This window comes from Leuciscus leuciscus (genome assembly GCF_965113295.1).
Source record: "Leuciscus leuciscus genome assembly, chromosome: 9".
NCBI classification, from domain to species: domain Eukaryota; kingdom Metazoa; phylum Chordata; class Actinopteri; order Cypriniformes; family Leuciscidae; genus Leuciscus; species Leuciscus leuciscus.
Window position 1 is genome coordinate 19,851,644 of NC_138733.1, and position 12,452 is coordinate 19,864,095.

A 12,452-nucleotide genomic window follows, 5' to 3' on the forward strand; every position below is an offset into this window, starting at 1 on the left:
GGTGGTCACACAGATGTGATGTAAAGGTGAAGAAATCCTCTAAATGCACATTGTTTTTTTCCCCAATCCTCAATCAGAACACTTGAGCGGAAATGTATAGGAAGGAAACTCTGTATTTCATTGCGCCCAGCAGGGTCAGCCTGACCAATTGTGATGAGATTATTGTTAATTAGCACTTTCGTGCTCCTGTGATTTTCATTGGCGGGTTTGGATGTAGATTGAATTGTTATTGTAGCATGAAGCGGGGGCTCTCGCAGGTGTGCCATCTGCTGTTACGACACACAGAAAATCAGTGGGAAATTTAAAGAAATAGTTCCCGTCAAAAAGTACAATTCTGTCATTATTTACTCATGTCATTCAAAACCCATAAGACTTTCGTTCATCTTTGAAACACAAATGAAAATATTTTTAATGAAACCTGAGACATTTCTGACCCTTCATTGAAAGTCCATTCCATTGAAACATTGACATTTTAAAAAAAGGCTATCCAAGTCTTCTGAAGAGACATTATTGTTTTATATGATGAACAGATTTAATTGAATTTTTATTCACATATAAATATTGATCAACGCACATATAAACAGACGCTCCAACGTGTTTGTGTGAAACGTGAGAACAAACCTCATTGGTTCTCCTTCGTCAAACAGGCAAATTTCAAACTAACTTTTTAAAGCATAAAAGGTTGGAGGACTTTCAGTGGAGGGACAGAAATGTCTCAAGTTTCATAAAGAAATATCTGCATTTGTGTTTCAAAGATGAACAACAGTCTTATGGTTTGGAACGACATGAGGCTGAGTAATAGAATTATACAGGTAGACTACCTGACGATGACCAAAAAGGTTGAAACGTTGTTAGTCCATTATTAAAATAGAGTTTGACAGCATAGTGGCAGTGTGCTTTTTTAAGGCCTGGGTTATGCACCTACTCTAAAGATTTTTTGGATGTGTGTATACCATTTCACTTTGTTTGAGGAACACTGTTTTTGTGTTGCACTCCACCGATGAGATTTGAGTATTAGTTTTTTTAATCAAAGAAGCAACACATTTTTTATTAGGAAGATTATGAAAGATTTGTCTTAAAAGATTCTCTTTTTGAATAAGTACCCTCTCTTTGCTCAGAAACAGGAGATTCCAGAAAGGACCTGACGAAGACCGAAATAGTCGAGTTTGAGAGCATTGTGACGTGCTGTATTTTGTTCTTATTATTCTAGTAATAGAATTACTCATAGAATATAAATTACTCATAGAGACTTTATAGAATAAAAATTTCCATTCATTTTCACACACGGCAACCTCTGAAGTTAAGTGAGTTTTCTTGTTTTCCCCAGAGCTACGTCCAACAACACGGTTAGATCGCTTTCCAACTTTAAACAGCCATTTAGGATAAACTGAGTTGACGGCTGACTCTTGTTAGCTTTGCCTGTTTCTATATACAGTATGACGGAGAGAGAGAGAGAGAGCAGAAGGGTAGCGCTGTCAAACTGCAGGCTGGTTTCTGAGTGACACCACATTTCTTGAGCCTTTGTGACCGTCACCTTGTGTCACTCACACACACTTTTTGTATTGCTCTTTTAACCTTTTGAAACACTGCCAACTTTCTCTGTGGACTGCTCTTGTACGGAGTGCTCTGTGATTTGTAATGGACAGATGGACATTCGAAGGCCACTTTGTTCACTATTCCAGGCATAACTGCAGAGATTGGACTGGCAGCTGGTGTTCACACCCAACCTTATTAGTTTCACAAAGACATCACTGTTTTTCTAGAGAATAATATCCGCTGTCTCAATTTGATGTAATGCATCTGTCACTTCCTCGGCCTGGCTCTTTCAGCGTGGCAGTGCGGTCCAGCTGGACAGCAAAGTTCATGCGAATGTCACCTCACTGTCCTAACCTAGCTCCCCCTGCCCATCATTCTTTTGAATGTTTTGTGCACTTTTTGTTGTAAAAGACTTAAAAGCATTAAGGCAGAGCTCACAATATCTGTTTATCTTAACACACGTTCTCGTGCATGAAGCAGGTTCGGTTGAGCTTCTGTTTATGTTCGCTGATCAATGTTTATGTGTGAAATTAAATATGTTCATCATATAAAGCGATCGAGTCTCTTCAGAAAATTTGTACTAAACCGCTCAATTTTTTAAACCGCAAAAGTTTTACAATCTCTTTATTACGTTTTTGAAGCATCAAAGTGGTAGTTCCGTAGCTGTCTAGAGGGACAGAAAGGTCTCAGATTTTATTAAAAAGTGCTTCATTTGTGTTCCAAAGATGAACGAAAGTCTTACAGGTTTGGGACGACATGAGGGTGAGTAATTACTGACATAATTTTCATTTTTGGGTGAACTATCCCTTTAATGATAGACATTCACCCACAAATCTAAACGGAGGCTGTTTTCACTAAATGAGTGTCAGTGTGCAAAATACAGCAGCTGTGTTTGAATGGAATACTAGTGTAATGCTAATGCTTCCTATTGTATAATGCTACACATATAACACATACTGCACACTGCAAGAATAGGAAGAGTATGCTATTTCAAGTCAAAACAGAAACAGTAGCCAGGTACTTGGAATCATTTTGCTTTGTTAAGCCTATAAATTACAAATTAAAAACTTTAACAGAAAATTACAAATATGAAGCAGCACAACTGTTTTTAACATTGATAATAATACTAAATGTTTTTGAGCACCAAATCAGCATATTAGAATGATTTCTGAAGGATCACGTGACACGGAATACTAGAGTAACGATGCTGAAAATTCAGCTTTGCCGTCACAGGAATAAATTGCATTTTAAAAATATGTTCAAATATTATAATTTTTTCAAATATTTCACAATATTACTGTTTTTTCTTTATTTTTGAGTATCTAAAATACACTTCCATATGCTTCTGTTTTTTAAACAGCTTCCATTTTAATCTTAGGGAACACCTACGATAAAAAAAAATAAAGCTCGGGAAAAACCACAGCAATGTACATAAATTAAATGAGAATGCTAATGTCCATGAGACAGTATTATGTTTTTTTTTTTTGTGTGATTTATGCCGTGAATATACTGAGATATTTAAAGCAGAATGCTCCTTCAACGCTCTGTCTCAGATTAACAGCTAGTTGAGGTATACGGATGCCTTGGCAACAAGTCTTGAGTGAAGCTGCCAGGATTTATACAAAGACATGTGCACACATGCACACATCCACGAAGGCACATCCTTTCCCTTTTCCACATCATATATTGACAGATGCTTGGGGCTCATATCAGTTTCGGAAGCTACATCAACACCCTCTCTACTGAGAATCCATGAATCTTCACTGAATCGCAGGATAAACAGAAAAATGATGGGACGTTTTGGCTAAAAGGAGAGTGGGGCGGGAAAGTAGTACAGCACTGAGAGACGTTTTAAGTCTATATTTATCCGTCATGTCCTGGAGCAGTTGGCAGAGCTGATCCTAACCAGTGGACATTGGACAGATTGGCCCACATGTGTACTTACATTTTCCTTCTGGATGGTGGTATGGAGGGAGGAGAGGGAGGTGGACATATGAGGCTGACCACCACACACTATTGGCACATCTAAATTAAATTTATCTGGCAAGCAACTCACATATGTGAACTATGCCGCACTCAACCAGCACTGCAATTTCACATCAGTTTCCGCTTGAAAGATGCGTATCAAACCCAGCCTGGATGACAAGATGGCTGCACTGCTTTTCATGCAGGTGTCATTAAACCAAGCATGCCTATCCTATCTGTGTGCCAGTGCTTAAGGTAGACTGGTTAATGAGAGCTTATGGAACATTTCCACACTTCACTGATGATTTTACACACTGTCAACACTCTCCGAGACCTTTTTGAGGCACATGGGTGGAAGATGATATGCTTCTCTGTTTTAAAAAAGACTCTAAACTAATTATTCAGTGATTTGGGCAATAACATCACAAAATTAATTTAATCGAGAGAGCCCTTAAAATTGCAGGCATGTTTAGTATATGTACATCCAGCCATCAGCCACTTGTTCTATGTATGGTTTGTTCTATCGTTCGATCTGTTGTTCTATCTATCTATCTATCTATCTATCTATCTATCTATCTATCTATCTATCTATCTATCTATCTATCTATCTATCTATCTATCTATTCATCCATCCATCAATCTATTATTCTATCTTTCTGTCTGTCTATCTCTCATTCTTTCATTCTGTCTTTTGTTCTTTCTTTCTGTATATGCTTCTTTATTCTATCCTTTCTTTATGTCTATACTTTCTATCTTGCTTTTGTTTTTGTTAGTTCTATCTATCTGTTGTTAAATTGTTTTATCTATTGTTCTGTCTATCATGCTATTGACCTTATTCACAGGAGCGCCATCTTTGATTTTTAATGGGAATGAAAGCGAGGCTGTGAGGGATAGACATGCATCTCTTCAATGGGCTGTAACTGTTATTTAATGTGTTTTTTGGAATATTCTACTCATGAAACACTGGAAAAATATCTTTCCAAGAAATTTCAGTTGACAAAAAAGTCCCGACAATATAAGCTATGGAAAATTGTAAGTAATCTAGGAGATTTATACAGCTTTTAACAGCGGATGCCATTGGAAACATGACAAGTCTATCCCTCACAGCCTCACTTTCATACCTGTAATGGCGCTGCTCTGAATAAGGTATATGGTTCTGTCTCTCTCTTGGTGTATTTAAATATTTTAGTGAATACAAGTGGAGTTCCAGTAGAGTTTTTTTTCCAGTGTTTCTGCATGAATATGTTTATAGATATCAGTGGATGCATGGCCCATAGAACCTTTTTGAAACTGTATATCTGAGGAAATCGGTGTATGTGACTGGCAGAATTCCAAATGTAAAACCACTGCTGTCGAAATCAGAGCGTTCATGCAGCCTTAAATACACAAAGTTACTGAAATCTGTCATAACAGATTTATTTTAGCTTTCATAAAGCTGTTTTTGCCTGTTAGCTTTTTTTAAACATTGCACTTCAGAGCTTGGCCAATTATTTAAGGAATTTTACTATTTAGTGCATGGTTGTTATCTTAAAAAGTAGTAAAGGGAGGTTGTGATGTCACAAAAATGGCGAAGATGTAGCTCATGAGTATTTAGTTATGATAGTTAGATAGTTAAATAATAGTAAAAAAATAAACTTTTTTAACTATATGTGATATTTAATGTATGTGATAGTCAGCAGTTTATTTCAGTTTTGCTTTTGTCAAAAGTGAAATTTAAACACTAACATTGGATATTAAAAATGTCCAAAATCATTTCATCTGCATCTTTCAATAGCACAATGACTGCCTGTTTTTCTACGAAACAAGTTCTAATGAACTCGTTACACAGCGATTTGAGGGAGCGATCATACTTGATAGCTAATTCAAGAGCTCAAATGAACTTAATTTGATAAGAATTTTGGAGGACAGTGAATGAAACCAAGCATGACTTGTTGGTCTGGTACTAATTTTGCTTTGAGTGTGAGAGGATATGGGTTCTAATCTATTTATTTTTATCTTATTTATTTTTATTTTATTTAATCAAAATTGCAGCTGTATATCTGTAGATGTACAACAGTGGGAATTCATCTATTTGCATTTTCCTTTTAGGTTTTATTAGAATGGATAGCGAAGTTTCTGGCCGTTTGGAAAAGGAATAGATTGGAGAGAACATTGCTTGTTGTTTTCTGCCACTAATACCAACCGCAACAACTGCCGAGCAAAACAATATCACGAATTCCTCTCATTATTACAAACACAAATAAATAAACTCCTACTCAACAGCTAGACTTGTTTTCTTGTGTTTTATACCGTAATTGACACATCCCCATGTGAGCTATTGAATGAAATGGTGGGCCTATCTTCCACCTGTCCCCACTCCCCATATGATGCATATGGTTTATTAGTAGCTTTTGGGAGCAGTGACTTGAACATTTGTCTTAGTGCTGTCTAAAGTAGTTAGCCCACTCTGCATATCATTGAAAGCCAGAAGATGTGCGCCATTAAGAAGGTCACCTCAGACTCGCTGTATTCCTCAGTTTCAGCAGCACGTTCCCTGTGGCTTCTCTTGTCTGATCTGGCATGTTCTCTCCCACTGCTCTGCCATAAGCTCCACCAGTCATCTCCATAAAAAGACCCCATTAAACATGTCCACACCACACAGCAATCAGCTTAGCTGCCTCCGACTGGCATTCTCACCCACGCGTTTCCTCTCTCTCCGCTAAACGAGTGATGAAAAGACTAGTTCATATTTTCAAGAGAATGCGCTTTAATTCAGGACACTGTACATTTATCTTTTCATGAGGTAATGAGCAATATCAACCAAGCTAATAAGGAGTCAGTGCTTTGCAATCGTGGGCAGATGGTGTCCTCCAATGGCCTGTGATGTTTTCACTAAATGGACGATTTAATTCAGTTCTGGGATGAAGATGTTGTACAGAATGGAACGGACAGAATTATGATGGGACACCTTTTCAGTCTAAAATGGGCTCTGGCCAAGGACACTGTATAGAGAATATTTGTCTATTGTGCGCTTCAGAGATGATGTGGCGTGATCTCATTGACTTTGCCGTGCTCCGTACACTAGATAGTGTAGCCGCTGTGTCCCAGGGCGCAAGCCGAGCGGAAATGCCCTTCAGGATCCATGAGAAAGGCGGCTGGTTTGTTTGGGCACCCCGCCAGCCTGTGTGCCCTTAGAGCAGCGATGCAGCGAAAGCATGTTTGCAGCGTTGATGCAGCTTTTTTAAAACCACCCACATAATTTTATGCATAAACACACACTCACCTCTAGCCCATTTTCCCAGCAGGTCTCAGCCTTGTATCTCTCTCCCTGGGTTTGCAAGAGGCGATTGTCAATTGTCTTTATTTCCCCCATCGATAGCATTGCAGGCTATTAATTAGCCTGAGCTCTGTGGAGCCTAATAGCAGTCAGAAGCTGGCTGTCAGAGCCGCGCTGCTGTTTATTTGTTTGTCTCTCTTGCTGCGGGGGGTTGGTCTGCTCACACCAGCGCAGGCCACTCTTGACGATTTAGTAATTACGTTTGGTAATAGAAGTAGTTAATCAAGGCCTGAGATTATACCACCTGCAGCAGAGGCCTGCCAGCAGGGAGGATAAGCTCCTCTTCCCTGAAGGAGAGGCTTCAACTGTTGGATTTTTCTCCTGCCGTGTGCAGGACGCGTCTCCCACCTCGCATTTGTCCCACTTTGATTCTCCCCTCAGCGGCAGAGCTCATCTTCTGATTAGACAGCATCAGGCCCTGGACTTATCTCACACTCCCTTCACATTGTACGCATCAGTTTTAGGGAAGCTAATTTGAAAATGTAGCTTTGCTTTTTTTTTTACTTAATTAGGTAATATTATTTTATGTTGGCACATTTGAACGAATGGTCACTTTTTATTGTTTTTTTTTTGTGTAGTATGCTTTTTATTATGTACTTTTTATATAATTTATGTTGCTGACTTAAATTAAAAGTCTTGAACCGCTTAAATAAAATGAACTGTCCAATTAAACCCATACAATGAACTGAATGTATTTAAATCTATAAATTCAGTTTAATGTTGGAAAGTTCTTTTTAATTAAAAGCTTCAAGACTTTTAATTTGTATGTTTTCAAGACAGCAGAAAAACAGTTAGAAACGTTTTTTTGTTATGGTTGTTGTTGTTCCTTGGACTACACACTCCGTGACCCACTCAAAACGATCTTGCGACCCAGCAGTTGAGAAACACTGATTTAAATCAACAAATCGAATTTGTCTGAAAGAACTGATTTACTTTGATTATTACTTCAATTTGTTTGGCTGTGTTTAGAGAACATTTTGGCAATTTTGTCCCATATTTAATGAAATATTGCACTTAAAGATAATGGACAAGACTTATATGCACAAGCCATCTGAATGAACTGATTGGGTCTGATTATTGTAAAACTGTATTCGCCATACAGTGAAAATCATTAACATAGCACTTTGCAGTGCTTTACTGCTTTTCCTGGAAAGGTTAGCTTGCTACAGTTTACATTTTTAAGAAACCAAGCACTGTCATGCTCTTGATGAATGTAACTGGTAGCATTTCTAATCTTAGTTTAGTTTCTCCCCAACGCTGATACACATACATAGCTATTTGAATTCGATTATGTTCGCCTGGCTCTGTTAGCTTGCTCTTCCTTTTAACAGATTTTTTTTTTTTTTATCCTCCCAGCACGAGACCTCATTTATTAGGCCCGTCTGTGTCCTATGTGTGTGTTTATCAGAGTGGCTGAAGACAACAGTAGTCGTTAAGCTCTGTCAAGTTTGCACCCCACGTAGAACATTGGAGAGGAGTCAACACTTCCAGACACACGCTGGGAGTTAAACTATGAATTCGCTCCTTGTCTTGAAAGATATCATGCCATACCAGCTGGTTTGGCAACAGCCTTGCAAATCAGCTTAAGACCCGTCGATTTAGACCATAAGGCACAAGTTCCTCACATTTGAAAGCATTTAAAGAGCTTCTCAGGGTGATATTTTTATTTCCAAAGTACCCATTTCTCACATACTATACAGTTTGGTGGCAATATAAAAACATGTTTCTGACAGAATTTGGAGAAATGGAAGTTGAGGAGCATTTTGAGGACTTCAGCATTATCTCAGATAGAAATCATGAATTACCCGTTTATGTCTTCATCCGAGCGGCAATAAAACTGTCACAGCAGCCATAACATTCCTTTGTAATGTACGCAATTTGTGTCAGTGCGTGAGCCTGCCTGGGGAGAGCAATAACATGTGATGAAATATGAAGGAGAGAGCTTGCGAAGGCCGAATGATCAAAACTCTAGTACTGTAGGAAGTAAACGAATGAGAGGTATTTGTGAGTAAAAACACGGGTGATGTCAGGTCTCTTAAAGGCCTCGATATACTTCAAGCCAAATTGAAGAACGAACTAGTGTGACGTAGTTTCAAACAAAATAAAGAAGTTTGTCTGAAATTGGTTTCTTGAGTTCAAAACAGCTTGCCAAAGCAAAATTTTCAGAAAACTACAATGATCCATGGTGATTATGTAACAGGTACAGTAGGTGTGCTCTGAGACTACACAATCTTTGACATGGAAATCTTTTCCAGTTAATATCTTCTGTTCAGTCCGTGGAGGTCAGAACACCTCCTCGCCATTGACGGAATTTTCCGGCTTTCTGTGTTTTCACTGTTATACGGTAGGGGCACTATGACACATCTTCTGAAAGAGTACTGAATCTCCTGATCAAAACACATGTGAAGAAGATGCAAAAACAAGCAATATCATGTCATATCATAGCTACAGGACTATGCAAGCTTTGGGGTTGTTGATGGACTCGATCTACTCCCTGTTTTAATCATCGTTCTGAATCTGATCTGGATGTAGTCTTTGACAAAAATTTGATTTTCTCAGCTTTTTGCTCAATATATATATATATTTTTTTTTTTTATGAAGTTTGCCCACATTCAAGTGTTGATAAAAAAACAATGCATGAAGCTAGAATAATTTATTTTTTATTTTATTTTTATTTTGTTTAAAAGTAGAGGGTCTGTTCTTTCTTTTGATATATTGCATGTTCAAGAAGTTAATACTGTAAAGCAGTCTATTGTACAAAAAGTGTTATATAAATAAACGTGATGTGACCTGACTGTAGTGCCGAATTGCAGAGCTCGTGCAAATAAATGCACATCGTTATGATCAGATGCTTTCTTTACTGCTGTTTTCTCACTATTGTTGTGCACATATTTCCATATTCCTCTAAGCACTACACCCAGCAGTGTGGGCGGCGTCGGGATGTTCACTAACAGTATATTGCTGCAAAGGTATTTAAAATGTCTTTTTACCCCTAAGCAAAGAACATAAAAGAACTTCACCTTGAGTATATAAGAGTATATAAAGGCCTTAAGAGTGTATTTTTTCTCTTTGAGCTTTTACCTGGTCCATCATCTGGCCTACGAATCATCCTCTGACCTTGTTTTTATGGCTAATTGCTCAACACGAGCTCAATTTTTAACACTACAGATGCTGTGTTCTGCTCCTGAGAAAATGAAGAGTGAGAGAAAAACAGATAAAGAGAGATGAGAGTCTGAAAAAGTCCAGAGGTCATGAGAGCCAGTAACTACGCTTACTTGAAAAGAAGCCGGAGAGGCACGCAAGATTTGTCTGCTTTTAGCAACGGACATTAAAGCCAATATGTTTGTATTCAGTGAGTGTTTTGGGTAATTAAAGTGAGGGGGGTTGTGTGAACGTGGTCTTTCAGAGGACAGATAAAGACTGTTTGATTGTAGACCACAGGGGAGTCCTTTATGTGTCTTTGCTTTTCTGTGTGGACTTAGTCTTGGCTGTATAGATTGGAGGGATAAATCAAAAGTAGTACGAGAAGCTACTTTGTCCAATTAAGTACAGTTCTCTTATAATGTTAAAGTTTCCAGAAACAAAACATTTTGGGAAATTTTACGTTTATTCATTTAGTAGTCGCTTTTATCCTAAGCAACTTTTGAGGAATGCAAACAAGCGATTCATCCAAAGAGTCAATAAATATGAGAAATGCTATTAATAAAAGGTTTCAGAATACCATCCTTCAGGATAGTAAAAGGTAGAATAGGGAGGGATTAAGGATTAGTGAGAGCATTGGTGAAGCAATTGTAAATATTCTTTTTTTATTCAGCAGGCTGCAGTTAAGTGCTCATGAAGAGAGGATTTTCAGCTGTTTCTTGAAAATTGTCAGGGATTTGGCTCTCCGGAGAGGGTTGGGAGGACATTCCACCAGCAAGGAACAGTGAACGAAAATGTTCTTGAGAGTGATTTTATGCCTTTCGGAGGCTCTTTGAGGGCATGTACATTTGTAAGAGAGAGGGTAGGTAGGAGGGTGCGTAGCCCGTGGTCAGCCTGTAGAACATTTTCTACTTTCTCTCTAACTTTTTTTGTCCTAACCAGCTGCAAAGGCAACAAACGACAGGGGATTCTATTATATTCTATTCTTATCTTATACTTATCTCATTCCATTGTGCATGAGAGAGGGAGTCTGCCCACACACTCTTCTGATTGGCTGTGATTTGTCATTGATTTTGTCACATCTTGTTGTAGCCCTGTCATGTCTGGTGTGGACAGACAATTTGCTTGTCACTGGAATCTTGTCACATCACGTCTGGTTATGATACAATGATAGATTTAAACAGGTTGTTTTTGCTTCTGCACCTTTAATATGTCTTGAAAAATAATGCATGTTATGATTGGCTAATCATTTTGTATGTAAAATGCTATAGAAAAATTTGATATTGCCATCCATTATTAAGTTCTGATGGTTGTGAAATTGATACCATGACACATTTGTGCGTCTGTATAGATGCGGGATTGGTTTTCAGGACATATTTAAATTTTCACTCTTTCTTTCTTCCTTACTAACTTCCTTCTTTTAACTTCATCTCTTTTCTCAGCTTTAGTCTTAAAATGACTGTAAATGTACTTTTCTGTTTTTAATACCCCATACAAATCATCCAAAACCGATATAAATCCAATTTACTATTACATATAAATTATCCCAAAGGCACTACATAGTCCTCTCCCTCTCTTTTCATGGGTAAAAATCAAAAATGCATTAAAGAACTCTATGAGATTCTAGTTCAATAACTAAGTGACAAAAACGCATTAATCCATTGTCGTTCCGAGAAGTTGTAAATCACATTTTTTTTATCTTCTAGGCTGTCTTCTCATTGACTAACGTCAACTTGAGCCACGTGAAGAACCTGATGTACAAGTTAAAGGCTAGAAATTAGCGTCAATTCAAAGCTTTTTTCAAGGGCTGTTTTGTAGTTATTTTTCAAAGCAATCTTTAAGGTAAAATACATTGTAATCTGAAATGCATAGTCTGTAAAAAATCGAGGAAAATTACTGACATGGCCAATTCAGGCGGGATTAAAAATGACAAAAAGCGCTGGTAATTATTACATCACCCCACCTCTGAGAAGGGCTTACGTTTCCATAAATGGGCAACGTGGTATGAACATGGAGCTTTGCTTTATGAATGTCAGAGTATCTCTATATAGTGCAGTGAAAAGAGCAAGGAAAATCCTGTTTTCTCCTATGCCCTTCAAGGATAAATTGAGACATAAGTCTAGTCTGTTTTTGTATTTTCTGGATCCTCCTGGTAGAGCAGCTAAGCATCACATGTGCTGGGTACATTTCTTTTTTTGTATTTTTATTATATATATATATATATATATATATTCATTATTAATATTATAAATTAGTATTATTCATTACCATTACTGACACCTTATTTAATTTTTTACTACTTTTAATTAAAATAAAATTATCATTTAATTATCATTTAATACTTTTTTTCTGTTTCTTTCTTTTCTTCTAACTGATTTTATATTTAAAAAAAATGTAATTACTTTTTTTATATACATATTTGTTTGTATAATATTGTTGTTATTATATGTACACCTTTTAAAATGTTTTGTTATTATTAATACGTTTTTCTTTT

General features: G+C 37.3%; 1 protein-coding gene across 1 annotated transcript in view; it reads left to right on the plus strand.

The window, feature by feature from the left end:
- grik4 (glutamate receptor, ionotropic, kainate 4) overlaps nucleotides 1-12,452 on the plus strand; it is a 375,294-nt gene that overhangs the window by 312,676 nt on the left and 50,166 nt on the right. The gene's annotated exons all lie outside the window — the stretch shown is intronic.